At 40.9% G+C, this 24,955-nt stretch overlaps 1 protein-coding gene across 1 annotated transcript in view; it reads left to right on the forward strand.

Moving 5' to 3' along the window:
- Positions 1 to 21,572: 21,572 nt before the first annotated feature.
- The window catches only part of B3GALT1 (beta-1,3-galactosyltransferase 1), a 628,268-nt gene continuing 624,885 nt past the window's right edge, over positions 21,573 to 24,955 (forward strand). The window contains exon 1 of the mRNA XM_070357857.1: positions 21,573 to 21,868. The gene's annotated coding sequence lies outside the window, so the exon portion shown is untranslated. The remainder of the gene's footprint in view (positions 21,869 to 24,955) is intronic.

Here is a 24,955-nt window from a genome sequence, read left to right on the forward strand (position 1 = left end):
TAAAATCATACAGAATAGTTTCACCATCCCCAAAATCCCCCTGTATCTCAACTATTCAGAACCCTCCACCTTGAACCCCAGGCAACCACTCACCTGTCTACTATCTCTACAGTTTTGCTTTTTCTAGAAAGTCACATAAGCGGAAAAACACAGTGTGTAACCTTTGCAGACTGGGTTTTTTTTCACTTAGCATTATTCATTTGTCTTTGTGTATCATCGTAGTTCATCGTTTTTACTTTTCCCCTCTGAATACTATTCCATTTATGGATTACTACAGTTGTTTATCCACTTACCTATTGCAGGACATCTTGGTTGCCTTCAGTGTTTGTGATTCTGAATAAAGTCAGCATCAACATTTGCACAGTATGTAAGCACAAACATCATATGGGGGTTTACCGTACCATCAAAGCACAGCAATGTTGGGTTTGGTAAGAGACTGCCAAACTGCCTTCCAAAGTGCTTGCACTATTTCACATTCCCAGCAGCAATGAATGAGAGTTCCTGTTGTGCCGCATCTTCACCAGCAGTTGGTTTTTGGATTTTAATCACTGGTAACATGCATGTACGGGCATCTCCTTATCATTTTAATTTATAATTCCTTAGTTACAAATGACTTGAGGATATTTCCAAATGTTTATTTGCTATTTGTATATCTTCTTTGAGGTATCTGTTCAGAACTTTGTCCATTTAAAAATTGGGGTATCAATTTATTGCTGAGGTTTAAGAGTTCTTTGTATATTTTGCATACAAAGCTCTTTTATCAGATATGTGTTTGACTAATGTTTTGTCCCAGTGTATGGCTTGTCTTTTCATTCTTTTTCCTGTGTGTTTCACAGAGCAGAGTTTTTAATTTTAATGCAGTCCAACATCAACTTTTCTCTTTCATGGATCAAGCTTGTTTTTGACCTGCTGTTTTCATTTAACAATATGTTTTGAGCATATTCCTTGCTAATAAATATACTCTTATAGTTTGAAAATCCAGAGTAAAAAAGCAAAACACTTTCAGACAGAGAAAAGAGTGTTAAATAAATGTTTTCTAAGATCATTAAACAGAAAATTAGTGCAAAAAATTGTTTTTGGTTTTATGAATAAATGAGTGTGTCATCTGACACACAACTCCTATTATAGTCTCTGTATTTTCCTGATTATCTCTTCTTAATTTAATTTCTATTCCGCTGCTACCACTGTGGCACTGACAAGCCGGATGCTTAAAGATTATCAGAATGTCAACATGTCTTTGGTTATGCTTCTAAAAGTATAGCCTAGTTCTTTGAGGTATAAAATAGAAGGCTTAAAAATCTAAGAATGGAACCTCAGAGAGAGAAAAAAAAAATTGGGAATGAATTTGAATCATTCATTCATAGCATCACTGAATTATTTTTATCTTTAAAAGGTAAAATTTATAAGCAAGATCAAGGTTATGGGTCTTTTGAGTCCCTTAGATTACCCTTGATTGATAATAGGGCAAAGATATACTGTAAATTAAAGGTTTGTTTACATTTTTTATTCCATTTTAGATCACATACGCAAAATGCCTTTCAATTCTTATAATTTAATCAAGTAAATTAGTACGTACTCTGTACCTCACTGGTGGCTCAGACAGTAAAGAATCCGCCTACAATGCAGGAGACCCAGGTTTGATCCCTGGGTTGGGAAGATCCCTGGAGAATGGACTGGCTACCCACTCCAGTATTCTTGCCTGGAGAATTCCAAGGACAGAGGAGCCTGGTGGGCTAGAGTACATGGGGTCGCAAAGAGTTGGATGTGACTGAGAGACTAACCATTTCACTTTCACTTTCTGCACCTAGGGAAAAAATATGGCTTATCTTTTGCCATTATATCCTTTAATCTTCCCAATTTCCTTACAAAGTAGCTATTATTATTCCCATTGTATAAATGAGAACTGATACTCTGGGAAGTTCAGTAACCCAATGGCACAGCTAATTTATGGTGTAGGTGGATTTTGAACACAGGACTAACTGATTCAAGAGCCTAAGCTTTCTCAACTATCAATACAGAAATAGGAACCAACTATATGCTTTATGTTTGTATATAAACAGTTCTCTTTTGGATGGAGATGCGGAAGAATTGACACAAATATAGATCCTGGTGTGATGAAAAATCATCTGCTATGGTGTCACAGTGAGTGTAATGAGAAATCAGTAAGAACTGAAGTGAACTGGTGAGGAACTAGTAAGCTGTTCAGGAAACCCATCTCCCTTTCCTCTGGACAGATTGACCACATTTCTCAGACTGTGCTGTGCTTAGTCGCTCAGTTGTGTCCAACTCTTTGCGACCCCATGGACTGTATATAGTCTGCAGGCTCCTCTGTCCATGGGGATTCTCCAGGCAAGAATACTGGAGTGGGTTGCCATGCCCTCCTCCAGGGAATCTTCCCAATTGAGGGATCGAACCCAGGTCTCCTGCACTGTAAGCAGATTCTTTACCATCTGAGCCACTAAGGAAGTCAAAGAATACTGGAGTGGGTATCCATCCCTTCTCCAGGAGATCGTCCCAACTCAGGAATCAAACCGGGTCTCCTGCATTGCAGGCAGATTCTTTACCAACGGAGCTATAGGCCATGACTACATATTACTTCCAGGCCTTGCTCATAAACATCAGCTATGTAATCTCCTTCCCTTTTTTCCCCTGGGTTTCTATCAGTCTGAATTCTTGAATGGATTCAGTATTGCCAACTTCATTCCTTTCTGCAGGCTGGTGGCAGCACTCTCTGTCACCCTGGCCCTCTTTGCACGGGAGCTGTCTGGTTTCTTCTTAGGAGTTTCCATGCTCAACAGCACCCAGTGTCTCATCTATATCCTTTCTAATATACTCCTTTCCTTCTTGGCCCTTTTCCACCATAATCCACACCTAATTAACTTTATGTGAGCAGGACATGCACATCCACTAATTTAAGCCAATGATATTTCTAGATTTATCTGTCATAGCAACTGGTGTTACCTTGACTAACACAGAAACTGGTGTCAGAAAAAAGAGACATTACTTTACCGGATGCTACAAAGCAAAAACTTAAAATATGTGGCACTGGCTTAGCAGTTGGGCAGTTCAGTTCAGTTCAGTCACTCAGCCGACTCTTTAAACAGTTGTGTCCAACTCTTTACGACTCCATGGACTGCAGCACGCCAGGCTTCCCTGTCCATTACCATGTCCCAGAGTTTGTTCAAACTCATGTCCATAAAGTCAGTGATACCATCCAACCATCTCATCCTCTGTCATCCCCTTCTCCGCCTGCCTTCAATCTTTCCCAGCATCAGGGTCTTTTCCAATGAGTCAGTTTTTCACAGCAGGTGGCCAAAGTACTGGAGTTTCAGCTTCAGCATCAGTCCTTCCAATGAATATTCAGGACTGATTTCTTTTAGGATTGACTGATTTGATCTCCTTGCAGTCCAAAGGACTCTCAAGAGTCTTTTCCAACACCACAGTTCAAAAATATCAGTTCTTTGGTGATCAGCTTTCTTTATGGTCCAACTCTTACACCCATACATGACTACTGGAAAAACCATAGCTTTGATTACCCAGACCTCTGCCGGTAAAGTAATGTCTCTTTTTTTAATATGGTATCTAGGTTTGTCATAGCTTCTCTTCCAAGGGGCAGGCATGTTTTAACTTCATGGCTGAAGTCACCATCTGCTGTAATTTTGGAGCCCAAGAAAATAAGGCCTGTCATTGTTTCCTTTGTTTCCCCATCTATTTGCCATGAAGTGATGGGACCAGATACCATCATCTTAGTTTTTGAACATCAAGTTTTAAGTCAGCCTTTTCACTTTGATCAAGAAGCTCTTTAGTTCCTCTTTGCTTTCTGCTATAAGGGTGGTGTCATCTCCATGTCTGAGGTTGTTGATATTTCTCCATGCAATCTTGATTACAACTTGTGCTTCATCCAGTCCAGTATTTTGCATTATGTACCCTGCATACAAGTTAAACAAGCAGGTGACAATATATAGCCTTGATGTACTCCTTACCCAACTTGGAACTAGTCCATTGTTCCATGTCCATTTCTAACTGTTACTTCTTTACCTGCATACAGATTTCTCAGGAGGCAGGTAAGGTGGTCTGGTATTCCCATCTCTTTCAGAATTTTCCACAGTTTCTTGTGATCCACACAGTCAAAGACCAGCATAGTCAGAGAAGCAGAAGGAAATTTTTTTTCTGAAATTCTCTTGCTTCTTCTGTGATCCAACGGATGACGCAATTTGATCTTTGGTTTCTCTGTCTTTTCTAAATCCAGCTTGAACATCTGGAAGTTCTCAGTTCAAGTACTGTTGAGGCCTCACTTGGAGAATTTTGAGCATTACTTTGCTACTGTGTGAGATGAGTACAACTGCAGTTTCAGCATTTTTTGGCACTGCTTTTATTTGGGATTGGAATGAAAATTGACCTTTTCCAGTCCTGTGGCCACTGCTGAGTTTTTCAAATTTGCTGGCATATTGAGTGCAGCACTTTCACAGCATCATCTTTTAGGATTTGAAATAGCTCAACTGGAATTCTGTCACCTCCACTAGCTTTGTTTGTAGTGATACTTCCTAAGGCCCACTTGACTTTGCATTCCAGGACGTCTGGCTCTAGGTGAGTGATCACACCATCGTGATTATCTGGGTCGTGAAGATCTTTTTTGTATAGTTCTATGTATTCTTGCCACGTCTCTTAATATCTTCTGCTTCTGTTAGGTCCATACCGTCTCTGTCCTTTATTGAGCCCATCTTTGCCTGAAATGTTCCCTTGCTATCTCTAATTTTCTTGAAGAGATCTATAGTCTTTTCCATTCTATTGTTTTCCTCTATTTCTTTGCACTGATAACTGAGGAAGCCTTTCTTATCTCTTTACTATTCTTTGGAACTCTACATTCAAATGGGTATATCTTTCCTTTTCTCCTTTGCCCTTAGCTTATCTTCTTTTCTCAGCTATTTATAAGGCCTCCTCAGACAACCATTCTGCCTTTTTGCATTTCTTCTTCTTGGGGAAGTTTTTCATCACCGCCTCTTGTACAATATTATAAACCTCCATCCGTAGTTCTTCAGGCACTCTATCAGATCTAATCCCTTGAATCTATTTGTCACTTCCACTGTGTAATCATAGGGATTTTATTTAGTTCATACTTGAATGGCCTAGTGACTTTCCCTACTTTCTTGAACTTAACTCTGAATTTTGCAATAAGGACTTCATGATCTGAGCCACAGTCAGCTCCTGATCTTGTTTTTGCTGACTATAGAACTTCTCCATCTTTTGCTTCAAAGAATAAAATCAATCTAATTTCAATATTGACCATCTGGTGATGTCCATGTGTAGAGTCGTCTCTTGTGTTGTTGGAAGAAGGTGTTTGCTATAACCAGTGCATTCTCTTGGCAAAACTGTTAGCCTTTGCCCTGCTTCATTTTGTACTCCAAGGCCAAGCTTGCCTGTTACTCCAGGTATCTCTTGACTTCTTACTTTTGCATTCAAGTCCCCTATGATGAAAAGGACATCTTTGTGTGTGTGTGTGTGTGTGTGTTGTGTTTGGTGTTAGTTCTAGAAAGTCTTGCAGGTCTTCATAAAGCCATTCAACTTCAGCTTCTTCGGCATTCGTGGTTGAAGCATAGACTTTGATTACTGTGATATTGAATGGTTTTCCTTGGATACAAACAGAGATCATTCTGTCTTTTTTGAGATTGCACCCAAGTACTGCATTTTGGACTCTTGTTGACTGTGAGGGCAACTCCATATCTTCTAAGAGATTTTTGCCCACAGTAGTAGATATAATGGTCATCTGAATTAAATTTGCCCATTCTGGTCCACTTTAGTTCACTGATTACTAAAGTGTGACATTCACTCTTGTCAGCTCCTGTTTGACCTGGGGAGTTCATCTTTCAATGTCAGATCTTTTTGCCTTTTCATACTATTCATGGGGTTCTCAAGGCAAGAATACTGAAGTGGTCTGCCATTCCCTTCTCCAGTGGACCACATTTTGTCAGTACTCTCTACCATGACCCATCCATCTTGGGTGACCCTACACGGCATGGCTCATATTTTCACTGAGTTAGACAAGTCTGAGATCCAAGTGATCAGTTTGGTTGGTTTCCTATAATTGTGGTTTCCACTCTGTCTGCCCTCTGATGCATAAGGATAAGAGGCTTGTGGAAGCTTCCTCATGGGAGGGACTGTCTGTGGAGGAATCTGGATCTTGCTCTGATGGCCTGGGCCATGCTCGGTAAATCTTTAATACAATTTTCTGTTGATGAGTGGGGCTGTGTTCCCTCCCTGTAGTTTGGCCTGAAACCAAACTATGGTAGAGGTAATGGTGGTAATGGTGACCTTCTTCAAAAGGACTTATGCCCAGACTCTTATATTCAGTGCCCCTGACCCCATGGCAGGCCAGTGTAGACCCACGCCTCCGCCAGAGCCTCCTGGACACTCACAGGGACATCTGGGTCAGTCTCTCGTGGGGTCACTGCTCCTTTCTCCTGGGTCCTGGTGTGCACAGGGTTTTGTTTGTGCCCTCCAAGAGTTCGGTGGTAGGTTACCAAAAAATTAGTACTATGAGTTTGAATATGTAGAACGATGCCATTTGCAGACAGAATATTTGGGGAAATTGCTGTTGGTAATTAATCAAGTAAACAATACCAAACATCCACTAAGGTTTTCTTTAGAACTAAGAAGAGTTGGAAAATGCAGTTTTAATAGTGTATATTATTTGCTTATAGCTAAACTTGGCAAAGTACTAAAATAAGTTATGAATTGACTGTTTCATAAGTAGAAATGAAAAGCGGAAGACTAAAAAATTGGTGACTTATAGTTTTGACAAACTTGACTCTGGCCATTGCATATTAGAAAAGACAATTTAAAAATAGATTTAGAAACCTGGTCAATTAAATTGGTTTATGAGTATATCCACCCCACCAGTTTTGTTGATTTATCTCAAAGATGCTTCCATTGAGTTGAAGGGCAAGAGACAGGGATAAAAACAAATACATTAGGCTTGAGAATTATGTCCAAGGAAGAACTTGTGAGTATGCGATTATGAGCATACAGTACTATCTGGAAACAAAAAGGATGGAGCCTTTTAAATTTTTGATGAATTGTATTGTCAAAGACATCAGAAGTCCAGGCTTTAAAAACAACTGCAGCAACAACAAAACTTGAACTCTCCAGGGTATAAAGCAACCATCATGTTTCTGAACTTGAACCAGCAAGAAGCAGACTGCAGAAGCAGAGTATGTGTCCCATCACTAACTTCAAATGGAATCGTGGAGAATAATTTACACGAGAGACTCCTTCCTGCAGGTAGAAGTGGGGCCAGAGAGAAATATGCACAAGAGACTTCCTCCCAGAAATTAGAAACAGGGCCTCACTAAGAAACTTTTATCAGGCAGACTGGGGGCTTTCAAGAAGCCCACAATAATGTTTTCTTGTTTGCTGTGGACCAGTCTGCTTGACATTTCCCAGTCCTCTCATTCCTAAGAAGATAGCATTTAATTGCTACTATATTTACCATTGTTCATTGGGAAGAAGGTGTAGATAACTAGTCTTTTAATTTACACTTTATGAGGAAGCACACCAGAAGGACAAGAGGGGTGAGCCAGATGTGGTATCTATCAGTGGATGGGAATTGTTTTATCTTTCTGACCATAGTAGTGGTTAAGTGAAATTTTATTTATTTTTTTCTATTTTGTAATTGGAGGATAATTGCTTTAAAATGTTGTATTGGTTTCTGCTGTACAATAATGCATATCAGCCATAATTATATGTGATATATATATAGGCTTTGCTGGTGACTCAGATGGTAAAGAATCTGCCTGCATTGGGAAGATCCCCTGGAGAAAGGGAATGGCTACCCACTTCAGTATTCTTGCCTGGAGAATTCCATGGATAGAGGAGCCTGATGGGCTCAGACTATGGGGTCACAAAGAGTGCGACAAGACTGAGTGATGAACACACACACACACACATATACATATACATATATATACATATATATATGTGTGTATATATATATATACGCATGTATATATATTTCCCTCTTGAGCCTTCCTCCCCACTCCCATCCCATCTCTCTAGGTCTTCACAGAACACCAGGGTGGTCTCCCTCTGCTATACAGCAGCTTTCCACTAGTTACCTTTTTCACACACTATAGTGTATATATGTCAATGCTACTTTCTCAATTCATCTTACCTTCTCCTTCCCCCCAAAAGGTAGCCTGTGGTAGAAATGGAGGAGCTGTTCACCAAAATCTTGAGTCTCTTTACTCCTGGTGAACAACTAGACTGGCATTCCCAGCCCCCCTTGAAGCTGATATAGCCATTTCACTGCGTTTTGAACAGTGACATGTCAGCAGAAGTGACATGTGGCCCCTGAACAATCCTTCTGGTCTCACATGTCATCTATTTCAGGGATGATGATTCCCTGCGTCATTCTGAAGACTATGTTGACAATGAAAGCATCTGAACAATCCTGTGGAACAAAGCCCTTCGCTTCTCCTTCTCACTACACCAATAGAACAAGAATGAGTAGGAAAGAAAGGTCTATTGTGTTAAGCCATGGATGTATTGGGGTTTATCCATTTCAGGGTAGTATCCCAAAAACTGCTTTAGGAAAGGTTTCCCAGAAACAAAGAAAAGTGAAATGGCCTCTGAAATTTATTTGTAATGAAGACACATATCTCTTTAGTGGGAAAAGCATGAGCAAAAACTATAAGACTAGATTGATCTTTAAAAGAATACTTGAAAGTTGGGGTAAGTCATCCACCCCAACTTTGGTTACTCCTACTCTAATATATCTTCCCTGGTGGTTCAGACTGTAAAGAGTCTGCCTACAATGTGGGAGACCCGGGTTCAATCCCTGGGTCAGGAAGATCTCCTGGAGAAGGAAATGGCACCCCTCTTCAGCACTCTTGCCTGGAAAATCCCATGGACAGAGGAGCCTGGTGGGCTACAGTCCATGGGGTCGCAAAGAGTCGGACACAACTGAGAGACTTCACTTTCACTTTCTTTCACTTGTCTAGTGCTTACCTGGTGGCTCAGATGGCAAAGCATCTGCCTGCAATGCAGGAGACCCAGGTTCGATTCCTGAGTCAGGAAGATCCCCTGGAGAAGGAAATGGCAATCCACTCCAGCACTCTTGCCTGGAAAATTCCATGGACGGAGGAGCCTGGTAGGCTACAGTCCACGGGGTTGCAAAGAGTCGGACATGACTGAGCGACTTCATTTTCACTCTAATATATTGATCAATAACAATGAAAATGATCTACATAGCTACTATATATTGAGCAGTTATCTTCCAGGTACTAACCTAAGCACTTAGAACACATCATCTCATTTAAATTTCAAAGTCCATCTGAGAACTAGACATTATTATCTCTATGTTACACAAGTGAGGAAACTGAGGCATTGAGTTATAAGTAACTGACTCATAAGAGGTAGACCTAGAATTTTAACTCAGATTGGTCTATCCCCACACTCCCCAATATGAATTACTTCTTTGTATATCATAGAAAGCAAAGCACTTTAAAACTTTCCTGCTTTACCCATTCCATGTAAATAAAAATATGCTTGGGATGATTGAGGTTCCACGGTGGGGTTTTCCAAAATGACTCAAACTGCGTCTCTCTTAAGTACATTTTCAGTTGATTACCAAAACCAGCACTCATCTTTTTGTTCCACTGTCACTCAGTCAGTGCCCAGAAAATCGCATAAAATTATACCTCTCTTGTATTTGTATCACTGAATACTAGCCTCTCCATTCCGATGAATATAGACATGACACATTAATGACTTAGTGGTTGCTTTTCATTACCTTCTCATTCAAAGTCAAGCAAAAAAAATAATACTTGCACATTTTGGGGTCTTGCATTTGTTTTCTTCTTGTGGTTGATTCGCAACTGTGCTTCGTGTAATTATCCTATTACTCTTCAGAAAATGATGGTGCTCTTGCCCCACAGAGGCAAAAGCCCAACAAAGAAGATCTACGTTCTGGTACCAGTGCCAGCTGTTGGAAATTATCTTCCAGCTCAAATTCGATCTGTTGCTTTTAGATTTTAGGGTCTACTGTTCAACCCCCAGAAACAACATTTATTTCAAAGATTGAAAAGACACGAATTAGTTACATTAAAGTACCTGATCTAAATGTTCTGTTAAGGGATTTCCAAGTTGCTACAATGGCTTGAGACTTTATACATTGTCTAATGGGTAGTACTGTAGAATATTTTGGTGTACTGGACTAGGGGATATAATGCTGGGATGCTGTTAGAAGGGTTTGAGATGACATGTGGCTGAGGACTGGATAGATTCAGGAAGATTTACACCAAAGAATTAAAATCCACAGGGCAGTGGCTTTATGAGACCTGACCATCCAGGAGGCAGTAGGGGGTGTTATTTAAATAAAAGCAAGGTAAAATACCTTGTCATCTTTCTCCCTTATACATATTAATGTTATTTCTAATATAACCTATTTATAGAGTGCCTAAAACCTGGTAGGGATGTTACAAACATGTTGGGAATCTGACTTATCTAACTATGTGCAGTTATGCTTTGCAATGTCCTTGCTATAAATATTTATAATTAATGTCTCAATTGATAAGTGCTTGATAATAATCAGGATTTCTTCTCTAAGAATGAGGTACTCAAGTCAAGTACTATATAGGTCTAACTGGTGAGTATAATTAAGGAAAAAAAAAACACCTGAATTCAGTGTATACATGTAAAATCTCAGGCAAACACTGAAGGATACAAAAAAGCATAAAAGCCATTATTATTGCAAGTCTTTAAAATTAAATGAAATAATGAGTTTTTTTTTTTTTTTTCCAGAGATATTCACATAAACTGTTAGGAATTCACATCTTTTGGGAAAGAAAAGTCAGTATGAGAATAGAGTTATAAGAATTTAGAAAGGATTGTAAGCCAGGGGCATAAATATATAGACTATAAGATTTCTGGAGAAGGAAATGGCAACCCACTCCAGTATTCTTGCCTAGAGAATCCCATGGGCAGAGGAGCCTGGCGGGCTACAGTCCACGGGGTCGCAAAGAGTTGGACACAACTGAGCGACTTCACACACACTCACACATAAGATTTTTAATATTCTAGTTTACATAAGATGCATTTTAAGATTTTGAAATGTAAAACCAGATTTTCAGTTTGTGATTAAAATAATGCTATTAAGAAAGGTAGGTTTTTCTACCTCTTTAAAACATTTACTCAGTGCTACACTGGGGATCTTTTGAAGGAGGTCATTATTATCTTCATTACCTCCACCATTGTTTAACAGGTAAATAGCAGGGAGGGAACACAGCTCCACCCATCAAAGAAAATTGGGTTAAAGGTTTACTGAGCACGGCCCCGCCCATCAGAACAAAACCCAGTTTCCCCCTCAGTGAGTCTTTCCCATCAGGAAGCTTCCATAAGCCTCTTATCCTTCTCCATCAGAGGGCAGACAGACTGAAAACCGAAATCTCAGAAAACTAACCAATCTGATCATATGGACCACAGCCTTGTCTAACTCAATGAAGCTATGACCCATGCCATGTAGGGCAACCAAGATAGACAGGCCATGGTGGAAAGTTCTGACAAAATGTGGTCCACTGGAGAAGGGAATTGCAAACCACTTCAGTATTCTTAAATCTTCCCTGGTGGCTCAGACTGTAAAGTGTCTGCCTACAATGCGGGAGACCTGGGTTCAATCCCTGGGTCAGGAAGATCTCTTGGAGAAGGAAATGGCAACCCACTCCAGTATTCTTGTCTGGAAAATCCCATGGACAGAGGAGCCTGGTGGGCTACAGTCCATGGGGTCACAAAGAGTTGGACATGACTGAGAGACTTCACTTTCACTTTCTTTCACTTTTCTGTATTCTTGCCTTGAGAACCCCATGAACAACATGAAAAAGCAAAAAGATAGGTCACTGAAAGATGAACTCCCCAGGTTGGTAGGTGCCCAATATGCTACTGGAGATCACTGGAGAAGTAACTCCAGAAAGAATGAAGAGACAAAGCCAAAGCAAAAACAACACCCAGTTGTAGATGTGACTGGTGATGGAAGCAAGGTCTGATGCTGTACAGAGAATAGGAACCTGGAATGTTAGGTCTATGAATCAAGGCAAATTGGAAGTGGTCAAACAGGAGATGGCAAGATTGAATGACGACATTTTAGGAATCAGCAAACTTAAATGGGCTGGAATGGGTGAATTTAACTCAGATGACCATTATGTCTACTACTGTGGGCAAGAATCCCTTAGAAGAAATGGAGTAGCCATCATGGTCAACAAAAGAGTCTGAAATGCAGTATTGGATGCAATCTCAAAAATGACAGAATGATCTTTGTTCATTTCCAAGGCAAACCATTCAATCTCACAGTAATCTAAGTCTATGCCCTGACCAGTGATGCTGAAGAAGCTGAAGTTGAATGGACCTACAAGACCTTTTAGAACTAACATCCAAAAAAGATGTCCTTTTCATTTATAGGGGACTGGAATGCAAAAGTAGGAAGTCAAGAAACACCTGGAGTAACAGCCAAATTTGGCCTTGGAGTATAGAATGAAGCAGGGCAAAGGCTAATAGAGTTTTTCCAAGAGAACACACTGGTCATAGCAAATATCCTATTCCAACAACACAAGAGAAGACTCTACACTTGGACATCATCAGATGGTCAACACTGAAATCAGATTGATTATATTCTTTGCAACCAAAGATGGAGACGCTCTATACAGTTAGCAAAAACAAGACTGGGAGCTGACTATGACTCAGATCATGAACTCCTTATTGCCAAATTCAGACTGAAATTGAAGAAAGTGGGGAAACCCACTAGACCATTCAGGTATGACCTAAGTCAAATCTCTTACAATTATACAGTGGAAGTGAGAAATAAATTTAAGAGACTAGATCTGATAGAGTGCCTGATGAACTATGGAGGTTCATGACATTGTACAGGAGACAGGGAGCAAGACCATCCCCAAGAAAAACAAATGCCAAAAGCAAAATGGCTGACTGAGGAGACCTTACAAATATCTGTGAAAAGAAGAGAAGCAAAAAGCAAAGGAGAAAAAGGAAAGATATACCCATTTGAATGCAGAGTTCCAAAGAATAGCAAAGAGAGATAAGAAAGCCTTCTTCACTGATCAGTGCAAAGAAATAGAGGAAAAACAACAGAATGGAAATGACTAGAGATCTCTTCAAGAAAAATAAAGATACCAAGGGAACATTTCATGCAAAGATAGGCTCAATAAAGAACAGAAATGGTATGGACCTAACAGAAGCAGAAGATATTAACAAGATGTGGCAAGAATACATAGAAGAACTATACAAAAAAGATCTTCATGACCCAGATAATCACAGTGGTGTGATCACACACCTAGAGCCAGACATCATAGAATGTGAAGTTAAGTGGGCCTTAGGAATCATCACTATGAACAAAGTTAGTGGAGGTGATGGAATTCCAGTTGAGCTATTTCAAATCCTAAAGGATGATGCTGTGAAAGTGTTGTACTCAATATGCCAGCAAATTTGGAAAACTCAGCAGTGGCCTCAAGACTGGAAAAGGTCAGTTTTCATTCCAATCTCAAAGAAAGGCAATGCCAAAGAATGTTCAAACTACTGCAAAATTGCACTTATCTCACATGCTAGTAAAGTAATGCTCGAAATTCTCCAAGCCAGGCTTCAACAGTACGTAAACTGTGAACTTCCAAGCTGGTTTTAGAAAAGGCAGAGGAACCAGAGATCAAATTGCTAACTTCCAGTGGATCATGGAAAAAGCAAGAGAGTTCCAGAAAAACATCTATTTCTGCTTTATTGACTACACCAAAGCCTTTGACTGTGTGGATCACCACAAACTGTAGAAAATTCTGAAAGAGATGGGAATACCAGACCACCTGACCTGCCTCTTGAGAAATCTGTATGCAGGTCAGGAAGCAACAGTTAGAAGTGGACATAGAACAACAGACTGGTTCCAAATCAGGAAAGGATTATGTCAAGGCTGTATATTGTCACCCTGCTTATTTATATGCAGAGTACATCATGAGAAACGGTGGGCTGAAGTACAAGCTGGAGTCAAGATTGCAGGGTGAAATATCCATAACCTCAGATATGCAGATGACACCACCCTTATTGCAAAAAGCAAAGAGGAAGTAAAGAGCCTCTCAATGAAAGTCAAAGAAGAGAGTGAAAACGTTGGCTTAAAGCTCAACATTCAGAAAACGAAGATCATGGCATCTGGTCCCTTCACTTCATGCCAAATAGATAGGGAAACAGTGACAGACTTTATTTTGGGGGGCTCCAAAATCACTGCAGATGGTGACTACAGCCATGAAATTAAAAGATGCTTACTCCTTGGAAGAAAAGTTATGACCGACCTAGACAGCATATTAAAAAGCAGAGAGATTACTTTACCAACAAAGGTCCATCTAGTCAAAGCTATGGTTTTTCCCGTAGTCATATAAGGATATGAGAGTCGGACTATAAAGAAAGCTGAGCACCAAAAATTGATGCTTTTGAACTGTGGTTTTGGAGAAGCCTCTTGACAGTCCCTTGGACTGCAAGGAGATCCAACCAGTCCATCGTAAAGGAAATAAGTCCTGATTATTCATTGGAAGGACTGATGCTGAAGCTGAAGCTCCAATATTTTGGCCACTTGATATGAAGAACTGACTCATCCAAAAAGACCCTGATGCTGGGAATGATTGAAGGCAGGAGAAGAAGGTGATGACAGAGGTTGGGATGGTTGGATGTCATCACTGACTCAATGGAAATGAGTTTGAGTAAACTCTGGGAGTTGGTGATGAACAGGGAGGCGGAGCATGCTGCAGTCCATGGGGTCACAAAGAGTCAGACACGACTGAGTGACTGAACTGAGTAATTTTCTCTAACCTTATCTAAAAGTCCTCTCCACTAGCAGCTAAAGGTAGATGGGCTTGAATGAATCTATGTGCAAAGAAACTCACATTCTGTGGTATTACACTTATAAACACATGCTCTCAACTCCTCAGTTTATTTTAAAGCCTCAAAAATTTTGACATTGTGAGGGCATAAAATATTTAGTTGGCTATTTTTATTTAAGGCCTTCTACACTGAGATGTGCAAGTCTATATAGTTTTCTCTGGGAATGTAAAAGCGTTCCATGGTGTTCACTGGGTTTTGTAAGTCAACTTGTAATGAAACAGAAGTAGCAATGGCTTGTGGGCTTCCCTGGTGGTTAGAAGGTAAAGAATCTGCCTGCAATGCGGGAGACCAGGTTCAATCCCTGGGATGGGAAAATCCCCTGGAGGCATGTCAACACAGTCCAGTATTCTTGCCTGAAGAATAACCATGGACAGAGGGTCCTGGCCAGCTACATACAGGCCATCGGCTTGTAGAGTCGGACATGACTGAGCAACTAAGCACAGCACAGCAGTGGCTTGCACACTTCACTTACCAACTAAACAATGGCACCTACCTACCCCTAGCATTGCCAGCCATAATACTAGCCAATGACAAAACAAAGGCTGTTTATGTTTGTGACTTGGTTTTTTAAACATTCAGAGAAGTGGATTTAAAAAATCAATCCTATTGTGCATTATCAGTACACTGTTAAATAGACACCAAAGGTTACTGACTATAAAGGACATATCCAGCCTACCTCCAAAGTAATGCATCATCAAAAAAATTTAAAAAGGGGGCTGAAAGAAAATACTATGGGTTTATCTACAGGTACAGAAACTAAGGCAGGCTTTCACAACAGAGAAAAAATTTTTAAGGAAGAAAAAACCTTTACAAACTTAATTTCTAGTATCAAGCTGCATGGTTGCATAAAGTCCTATTGATCCAAATTTCTCTTTCTGTATGAACTCCACAGACTTGCATGACTTGGCATCAGTAAAAGCTAATGATGATTCATGTTATTAGCTTCATCTGCCCCAGTCCCTAGGAACTCAGCTTTGACCTTTTACCCACACTTTTCTCCCTAGCAAGCAGGATCATTCTCCAGGCATACTTCCTAATCATCCAAAACCACCTGGAGAAAGAGTTACACCTGACTTGGGTGAGGGGCTGGGAAGCTAAGGAAAAAGAAAGATTCAGACTGAGGAGAGAACGTATCCCATCATATGATCTGCCCAGCAATTTTGGGAAAACTTGCAAAGTAATATTGCATATTAAGATTTCATTTACATAAGGTAAAATAGTCATAATTACAAGACATGTTAAATGTTATCAGTTGATTTTAACTTTTAGCAGCAGCCTGCCCCTTCCCCTGCAAAAACCCATGCAATATTTATAAATTCCTTTTTCCTTGATCAAACATTTATTAAGCTCCTAGCACTATGCTAGGCACTTAAACAGCATTCTACTGTGGTAATATAGAAGTCAATACTTTTTTAAAATTAATTTTTTAGTGTCCTTTACTTTAAGTGGCTTCTGAGAGAAGTATTGATTTATGAAGCCATGGAAAACTGCTTCACAAATAACTAAGAAAAACCTCTACACCTCTCCTTCCTACTCTTTCCGTCCCCCACTTCTCTTCCTTCATTTGCCTAGCCTTCCCCACAAGCCCCCTCATCTCCTTTCCACTTTTCTGCTTGAGGCTGGATCAATGCAACATGCAGGTCCAGCATGAAATAGAAAAGTAGATTAACTTTAGTGATTAAAGTTACAGGGAAAAAAGAGACATTATTACAAGAGATTGGATTATTAGTTATTAGTCAAGCAAACAACCTAATTCGAGATTATAAAAATTGAAGATAATCTAAAGGGTAGTTAAAGAAAGATTTTTTCTTCAATTTTGGTAATGGTTTGGTTTCCGTAACATACACACTCATTGAAGGATTGTGTATCTTTGCAAATGTTTTGTTTCAATGATAACAATAAAGACTGTCCATACTTTAAGACTCTGTGAGATTTTGTGTCAATTAAAATTATTATACAGCCTTCTGTATAAATCATAACTCCACCTTTATTTCAAAATACTAAACCTAGAATGAATAACATAACCCTTTTCTAACATAATAGTAGGGACTTCCCATGTGGTGCTATTGATAAAGAACCCACCTGCAGCAGACCTAAGAGATGCAGTTCCAATTCCTGGATCAGGAAGATCCCCTGGAGGAAAGCACAACAACTGCTTCCCGTATTCTTGCCTGGAGAAACCCATGGGCAGAGGAGCCTGGAGGGCTATGGTCCATAGGGTTGCAAAGAGTTGGACACCACTGAAGTGTCTTAGCACACTTGCAGCGTGATAGAAGCATGCCCACTGGAACTCCTTTTCCCATTCTGTGTGGCTCAGATGATTTTCATTCAAATCAGCCTACCATAATATCTCTCGTCAACATTTAGAGTCAAGAGTTGGCATATTTAACCTCCAGTCCTTTAACAACTTTATCTTTCCTTGAATTCTACAGTGCCAAATTACTTTTCAGTTTCTTCTGGGACTTCATATTAAATTACCTCCCCTGCAAAGAGACCCTGCCATCTTTATGTTCTCTTAATTGTAAGTAATTTCCTACGTTTGTTGCTCTGTCTGTACTTTGTCCTTGGATATCTTTTACATTCTCTTAGTTTCAATGATTCCCTTTCTCCTGACAACTCCCAAGTCTCAGGAGAAAAGTATGATGAGGGGGAATAGTATAAAGGTAGGTGTTGTAATATTTGCTTGGTTTGGAGACCTGTTCCCTATTAAATTTTGATGAGTGACTTTATTGTATCCATGTGTGTTCATGGGGGTGCTGGTATAAAGTTTGTAAAAAAAAAAAAAATACTAGTTATGATGACCTGAATAGAATACAGTTTCTTTCTGGTGGTTTTGTTTTCTTGTCTCGATTATTCTTTAATCTTTTAACACAAGAAACTTACATAGTAATCTTCTAACATGAGCATGGCATCCATTGTTATAGATGTTTCAGAGTTCTAAATATGAAAAAAGAAAACTTATGTATTTGAAGTTATCTAATTAATTACATTACTGGGTGAAATCCCTTTATTCCAGGTGCAACTGACATCCAATACTAAATGAAATGGGTTGACTCTCATTTAAATGAAGGAACCAGCCTTTAAATGTGCATATTTCAACCATATTGGAAATGGCATAGTGAAGGAACCATGAGAAAAACAGTCTCTGGATGACAACAAATAAAATGTATCTGACAGTCAATTTACTGTAAAATTGGTAAAAAAAAAAAAAAAAAAAAAAAAGCCTCTTTGAACTTACATTCATCTGTAGAAACAGGTATTATCAATACATATCCACAATGAACAGGGCTGTTGTGAGAGTTATATTAAGTCACATTCGGAATAGGGTAATATTATCATTAAATTCCAGTGCGCTACCTTTCTGGAAGATCTTTTCTGCAGAAAGCCCGTTGTGGCTTATAGTTCCAATTATAAATTAATCCTCACATCTAAGAAAATCAGCTATAGGTTTACTTTGTTTTTAATCTCTATTTTACAGATAAGAAATGCTGGGTAAGTTTAAGTGACTGACCTGCGATTTTTCACCTGGTCATAAGCAGAGCTGGAACTAGATTGATTTCTTTCCTTTTTATTCAGTTTTGTGTCTGCTGGATGTAGCTTTTATTCAGGATTGATTCCAATGAAGTATTCAGTTTCTATTCTTGATAAATATAGATTTTTTTGCATCAATTAATATAAAATTATTATATATATGTTAAAGTTTGGGCTTCCCAGATGACAATAGCAATAAAGAGCCCACCTGCCAATGCAAGAGATACAAGTTCTATCCCTGGGTCAGGAAGATCCCTTGGAGGAGGGCGTGGCAACCCACTCCAGTATTCTTTCCTGGAGAATCCCTTGGACAGAGGAGTCTGGCAGGCTGTAGTCCATAGCATCTCAGAGTCAGACATGACTGAAGCGACTTAGCATGAACGCACACAAGCAAATTTCTTCCTCCTCTAACAAGTTGTGTGAGTTCTCTCATTGCATGGGGAGAAAAACAGACATACTTAAAAACGCACACAAAGAGGAATTAGCTCATTAAATACGCATATTTAAATAACACTGGACTTTCTGACCAATATAGATGATGAAATTCACAGCCATGCATAAAACTAGAATCAGCATGCAATCTTTTCAGCTATCTTTTTTTTATAATTTTCAATCGATTTTAAATATTTAATGGTTTTCATTCTTAGTAAGTTGTTAATGGTGTACAGGTTTCTTTTGCTCAAAGCTGCTTATGCATAGCACTGCTACTGCTGCTAAGTCACTTCGGTCGTGTCCGACTCTGTGCGACCCCATAGACGGCAGCCCACCAGGCTTCCCCATCCCTGGGATTCTCCAGGCAAGAACACTGGAGTGGGTTGCCATTTCCTTCTCTAACACAGGACAAGTGAAAAGTGAAAGTGAAGTCGCTCAGTCGTGTCCGACTCTTTCGAGCCCATGGACTGCAGCCTTAGCGGTAGGCAGTATTGCTGTTTTATCTGTATGTTGTATGCTGTTAATTTTCTTTAATATTTTTGCTTCTGTAAGAAGTTGTTTGATCATCTTAATCACTACCAAATACATTAGGACCCAAATATTTTCAGGACTGACTGTTGCAAAATACCAGATATAATAGAAAAGATTACAGGATACTAGAAAAGACTGTATTAGGCAGGGCACAGAGGGGTAGTTAGAAAAATTATGTAGATATTATGTGCACCTCTCTAAAAATTTTTAGCATTCTAAAGTTTGGTAACATTTTCATATTACACATGCTTTCTTTAGTCAGGATTAGTCTTTTGATTGAATGTCATTTTATCTTTTATCACAAATATTTCTAAACTGTTATTGCATTTAAATTTTCTAATTTTAAGATATACTTTTTAATATTTCTAGTTATTACAAATAACTCCCTTTTCCCCCCAGTTTGAATAAAGCACCTTTTTTTCCCTTTCTCTCCCAGACTTAAACTCCATTCCTCTACTGATTACTTCATGTAGTTAATGAGGGTGTTAATTTTAAGTTACACAGTTACAGAAGTAATTTAAAATGCTAAACAAACAAACAAACAAAACCCTCCTCTAGATTAAAAATTCAAAGTGATGTGGTGCATACATGTTTTCAGGCTTAAAAATAAATAATATATGTTTTATTTGCACTGTTGTTTTCATAATCAGAGATGGTCTATCTCCCAAACTAGATTGGTCAAATGACTCATGACGCGGGGTGGGGGGGGGGGGGGACGAGTACAAGAAAATTTGGATGAATGGTGCTGATATGTACATACATTTTCTATAGTACTAGAAGACTGCAACACACAAGTCTATTCTGCAATCAAATTTTTCCTTAGAGTGCTCACAAAATTTCCGCAGGGTTTGTTTAAGGTATCATGGGTTACACGGAATTATCTTGGAAGGCAAATGAAGAAAGGTGATTGTTGCAAGAAGACAAAGATCACTTAAATATAATTAGAACTAGCAGCAGCAGCAGCATTCTGAATTCCAACTAATCAGACCACTATGTTGCTAATTTATACACGTGATTTTTGACTTTCGCAACAACTTTGTAAGATAGAGAAGGTTACTCGAAGAATGACCCACACATTAACATCTTCTTGTAGAATTTAAGCTTGTCTTACTGCAACAATAATTTACTGCAATTGATTATAGACTTATTAGAACTCTGGACCTTTGAGTCGTATTTGCACTGAAGGGACTTATAATGCTGCATAAGGAAAGCTCATTATTAATTCTGGGAGATGGTCATGTGGGGAAAGTTTGCCATTTTCTCTTTTTCTTTCCTTGTTAAATATTTCTCTCGTGTTTGTGTCAAGTGCGCGCGTGGGCGCGCGCGCGCGCACACACACACACGAACAAAAGAGCACCCATTTAATCATTCAGAAGTGATTCCCCAAAGGTTTAAAAAGGGGGGTACAAACCAACTACGTTGCCTGTTTAAATTAGCTTTCTCCTTGCTCCCTGAGGTGTTTTGTTTTGCTGGGTGGAGGTGGGGAAGTTCATTTGGAAGGAAGGTCTGGAGGGACCCTCCACCTACAACTTTGAGAACATTTCTCCAAATTCCTCTTTCATAGCTCGGGCAATCTTTTGGACTGATTACTATGGCAAGGAGCAGTTCGGAGGCTCAGAAGTACCACTCTTTTCAGATGCCAAAGCTACCAAAGGGAGAAGGACGGGGGCGCTGTCTGGTGACTGTTCGCATGATTTCTCCAAGGCGCCGACCACTTCCAGGGATGCGCTCTCCCGCACTGCCGTTCGTGTCCCACTCGGGTCCCATGGCCGGGGCGCAGGGATGCCAAGAAGCTGACCCTCCAAGCCGACGCTCTGGGGACTGACTCACCCCAGCACGCCCTTTTCTGCTAAGCCGCGGGCTCCGGACCATCAAAAACCGCGCCAGGCCCACCTGAGTGGGCCCGGTCGTTCAGCCTCACCTAAGGCTCGAAAGCCAGGAGTCCCGCCGCGCGCTCCTCCCTTGCCTCCCCCATCCCAAACGCGAGCAGCCTCGCTGCCTCTCCCGGAAACGAGCCTGCTGAGCAAAGGCGGAGGAAAGCCATGGGCCTTCCGCTCTGATTGGTTTCCCCCCGCCTTGCGGGGCGACGCAGCGATTGGCTAGCCAGCGTTGTCAGTCGCCGAGGCCAGAGCCTTCGCCGGGGAAGCGCAGCCTGGCTCGGGTGCTCCGGCTGCCGCCGCGGCTGCTCTAGCCGGTGCAGCTGGGCGAGCTCGCGCGGGCGCCACCGCCTCCGCTGCTGCCCACCCCGCAGCGCCGCAGGCGCTGCCGGTCCTGCAGGCGGACGCCGGGGAGGGGCGGTCGAGAGAACGGAGCACGAGGAGGCGGAGGCGGCAGCGAAGTGATGCTGCCGTTGGGGATGGGGCAGCGGCAGCGGAGCAGCAGCATCTACGGGACCCCGGCTGCAGCGTCCCTGTGGCCCGCGGGCCAGCCAAGCGGCGGGAGACCACGCGCCCCACGGGTAAGGTCTGGCCCGGCAGTGCGCGCGCCGCCCCCGGGGCCACTGATGTTATCTTTGGGGGTTTCCAGGCTCATTGTTCCTGGGGCATTCAGACAAAGGTGTTTGGGACCCGGGCAGCGAGTCCGGACGCGCGGCTAGGCTGATGATCGCCCGGGTGCCACTCCTGCTCGTGCGTTTTCCCCTCTGCGCCGGCTGACTTTGATAGCGCGGGGATGGCATTGTGTATGCATTTGCGTGTGTGAGCGCGCGGTTTAGGGCACTTTGCTGGGAGCGCGGTGGGTCCCCTCTCGCGTGAACCTACGTCCTTCAGGGCTCCAGGCTGGGATAGAGTGAATTGGATGCACTTGGCTCAGCTGGAGGGAGAGCGCACGAGAACGCACGGGGAAAGTCCTCAGTGGCTCATTTAAGAGCCTGGCAAATTGAAGTTTATTGCCTTGATGAAAAGAGGGAGCTGTCAGTGCGCCAGGGGACAGGCACATTCACCGAGGCTCCCAAAACTCCCACTTTGCGCCGGGGACTTTGGAGGGGAGGAGATGAAAGAGGAAAGTAAAGGTTGGTCCGCTTCGCTGGAAAAAAGGATGACGGAGAGGGGGGAGAGGAACGAGGGTTGGGGAATGGAGCTAGGCTTGGAGAGTGGCGACTTTTTTGTGTGTCGGACGCCCCACGTAGGAAGAGGAGCTCGCTACACTTTTCGGGGATGCAGATTTGGGGAGGGAGAGAGTCAAGCTTTGAGGGACTGATTGAGGGTGTTCCTGGCCCGCGCCAGTGTGGGGCACGCATGTCACTGGAACGGGGCGGGGCTCGAGTGCCGGTTCAGGTGGAGTCCCTACCTCATCAAGCTACCTTAGTAGATATCTTCGGGATCCGGACACGGCCGGGCGCGCGCGTGGCCGCTGCGAACTGTAGGGTGGCTCCGCCCTCGGAGAAAGTTCCAGCCCGCTGGGGTCTGGGCAACTAGACCTAAAGCAGGTTAACCTCCCAAGTGTAACCAGGGTTACGTACCCAGCTGCCTCCAGTACCTACACTGTTTTTTATTTTATATATTAGATTAACTTATTTTGTAAAGCCACTGGGAGTTCCACCAGCGATGTAAACCTTTTCCGCAGAAGGCTGTTGTTTTTTTGTTTGTTTTGTTTTGTTTTTTTCGCTGCTGCAAATGGATGGTGCTACCGGGCTAAGTCCAGATCTCCGGAGCTCAGTGCAGGGGTTTCTCCATCCCTCTTCCGGACGCACAAAGTTATTCTTGGCGATTGCTTTGTACGTGGTCTTTTGTCTCCTAGGAGTCTTTGCTTGGAAAGTTCTTGAAATACCTCGGCACTGACAAACTGTCCCTGCCTGGCATAGATGGAGAGGCTGTGGTGGTCCTGTACAGAAGCGAATGAATTGTAGCGGGGAATGGAAGTGGAGAGGGCAGCTCCCTTCTTACCAGCTAGAACCTTTGGAAAACATTTAAAAATTAGCTCAGTACAGGGAGCCGGATATTAAGCTGAGAACACCACTTCCCCAGTTATGTAGATCCTTAATCCCTTTCACTGGAAGAATATTTTGCCCCTAAACACAACGCAGCAAAACACAACAAAAATAAAACCCAAACCCCAGCGGCGGAAACGACTTTGGTGGGGCTCATTTCTGATTTGGCAAAGCTAAAAAAAAAAGTAAAAACACTTCATAGAAATGTTGTAGAAATCAGAAGGGAGCTGTCCAAAATGTCAGCATTTTTTACAAGTTTGTTTTTTTTTTTAATTTTAAAGATTACTTCCCCCCTATTTAGTAATTTAAAATAATTATGGAGCAGATGAATAATTTACTGGTGAACTAGGAATGATGTTAATTTTATGTTTGAGAATGGTTGCACATTTTTTTCATCACTTAATGCATGAACTGTAAATGGAATTTTTCGTTCTATTTTACTTGAACACTTATAATTGCATTTGGGTTAGTACAAAATTGGCAGCGAGTATTTTCCCCTTAGTAGTCATCACGTCTGGTTTAAAAGGCTAGTTTTTAGATATCATTAAGGAGAGTATAGCTTGTGATTGTTACATTTCAATACAAAATTTACCTGTTGCCAGGTGAGTACTATAATATTACAGTATTTGGTTGTAACTTTTAGGACTTTATTAAGGTGATTAAACACAATAAACGTGTTGTTGCATTACTAATCAATAGTTTTCAAATAAGCGTAAAGCCACTTACTAAAAGCATCTAGTTATCAAAATGGAACTTTTAAGGAAATTTTCAAATACTTGGCTAAGAATGTGGGTTTTCACTTTGCAAACAAATAACATCTTGTAAATCCACTGCATTATATATCAGGGCAAGTCACAACTTTCTAAGCAGAAACAGAGCTTTTGTATTAATTTTAAGGGGTTTTGAGGTTTTTTTGGAGGGAACAGACTTTTATTTGGGAGTATTTTTCAGGTAATTAAATACATTTTCAAAACCACCAGACCAAAATGTAACAAAGTGCAGAGAAATGTGACATTGAACAGAAATATTAGGATAAAGCAGCAAGGTCTGTGTGTCACTGAGGGTGACCATGCAGGGAGTGTGTGGGAAGGGGGGCACTCAGGTTTAGGGGAGATAATAGATAAAGTTAGCAACTTAAGTTTATACAAGCAATTCAAGTTCTACCTAGTCTGCAAATTCACTTTAGCTTTGACTTGTTTTGCTGCAGGGCAGCCCATGAGCTCAGATTGCTTTATTTTCTAGATGGAATTTAGTAACTCAAGTAAATGTCAAGTTGTCAAGACTCCAGGCCACCAAATTCACTTTCTGACCTATACTGGATTTTAATTTCAATACTGCATAACTTTTGTAAAAAGATCACATTTACTGTGAATAGCAATACAATAAACACCATGATCTTCTTGAAACATAATTTGTCAAATAGTCATGATTAGTTTCTATTAATAAATTGTTAAGTAAGACAGTGAAGTTTATTTTAATTAATAGTAATTTATATTCATTTAATTAATGGTGAAATAATTTTGTTTTTTGAAAACTAACATGTTTCAGGGAATTAAAAACTGCAAGCAGTTCAGTAAACCCGAAATTCATTTGCATTCTCTCGTAGTCTGTCTTTCT

This window comes from Bos mutus, chromosome 2, assembly GCF_027580195.1.
Source record: "Bos mutus isolate GX-2022 chromosome 2, NWIPB_WYAK_1.1, whole genome shotgun sequence".
Taxonomy (NCBI): domain Eukaryota; kingdom Metazoa; phylum Chordata; class Mammalia; order Artiodactyla; family Bovidae; genus Bos; species Bos mutus.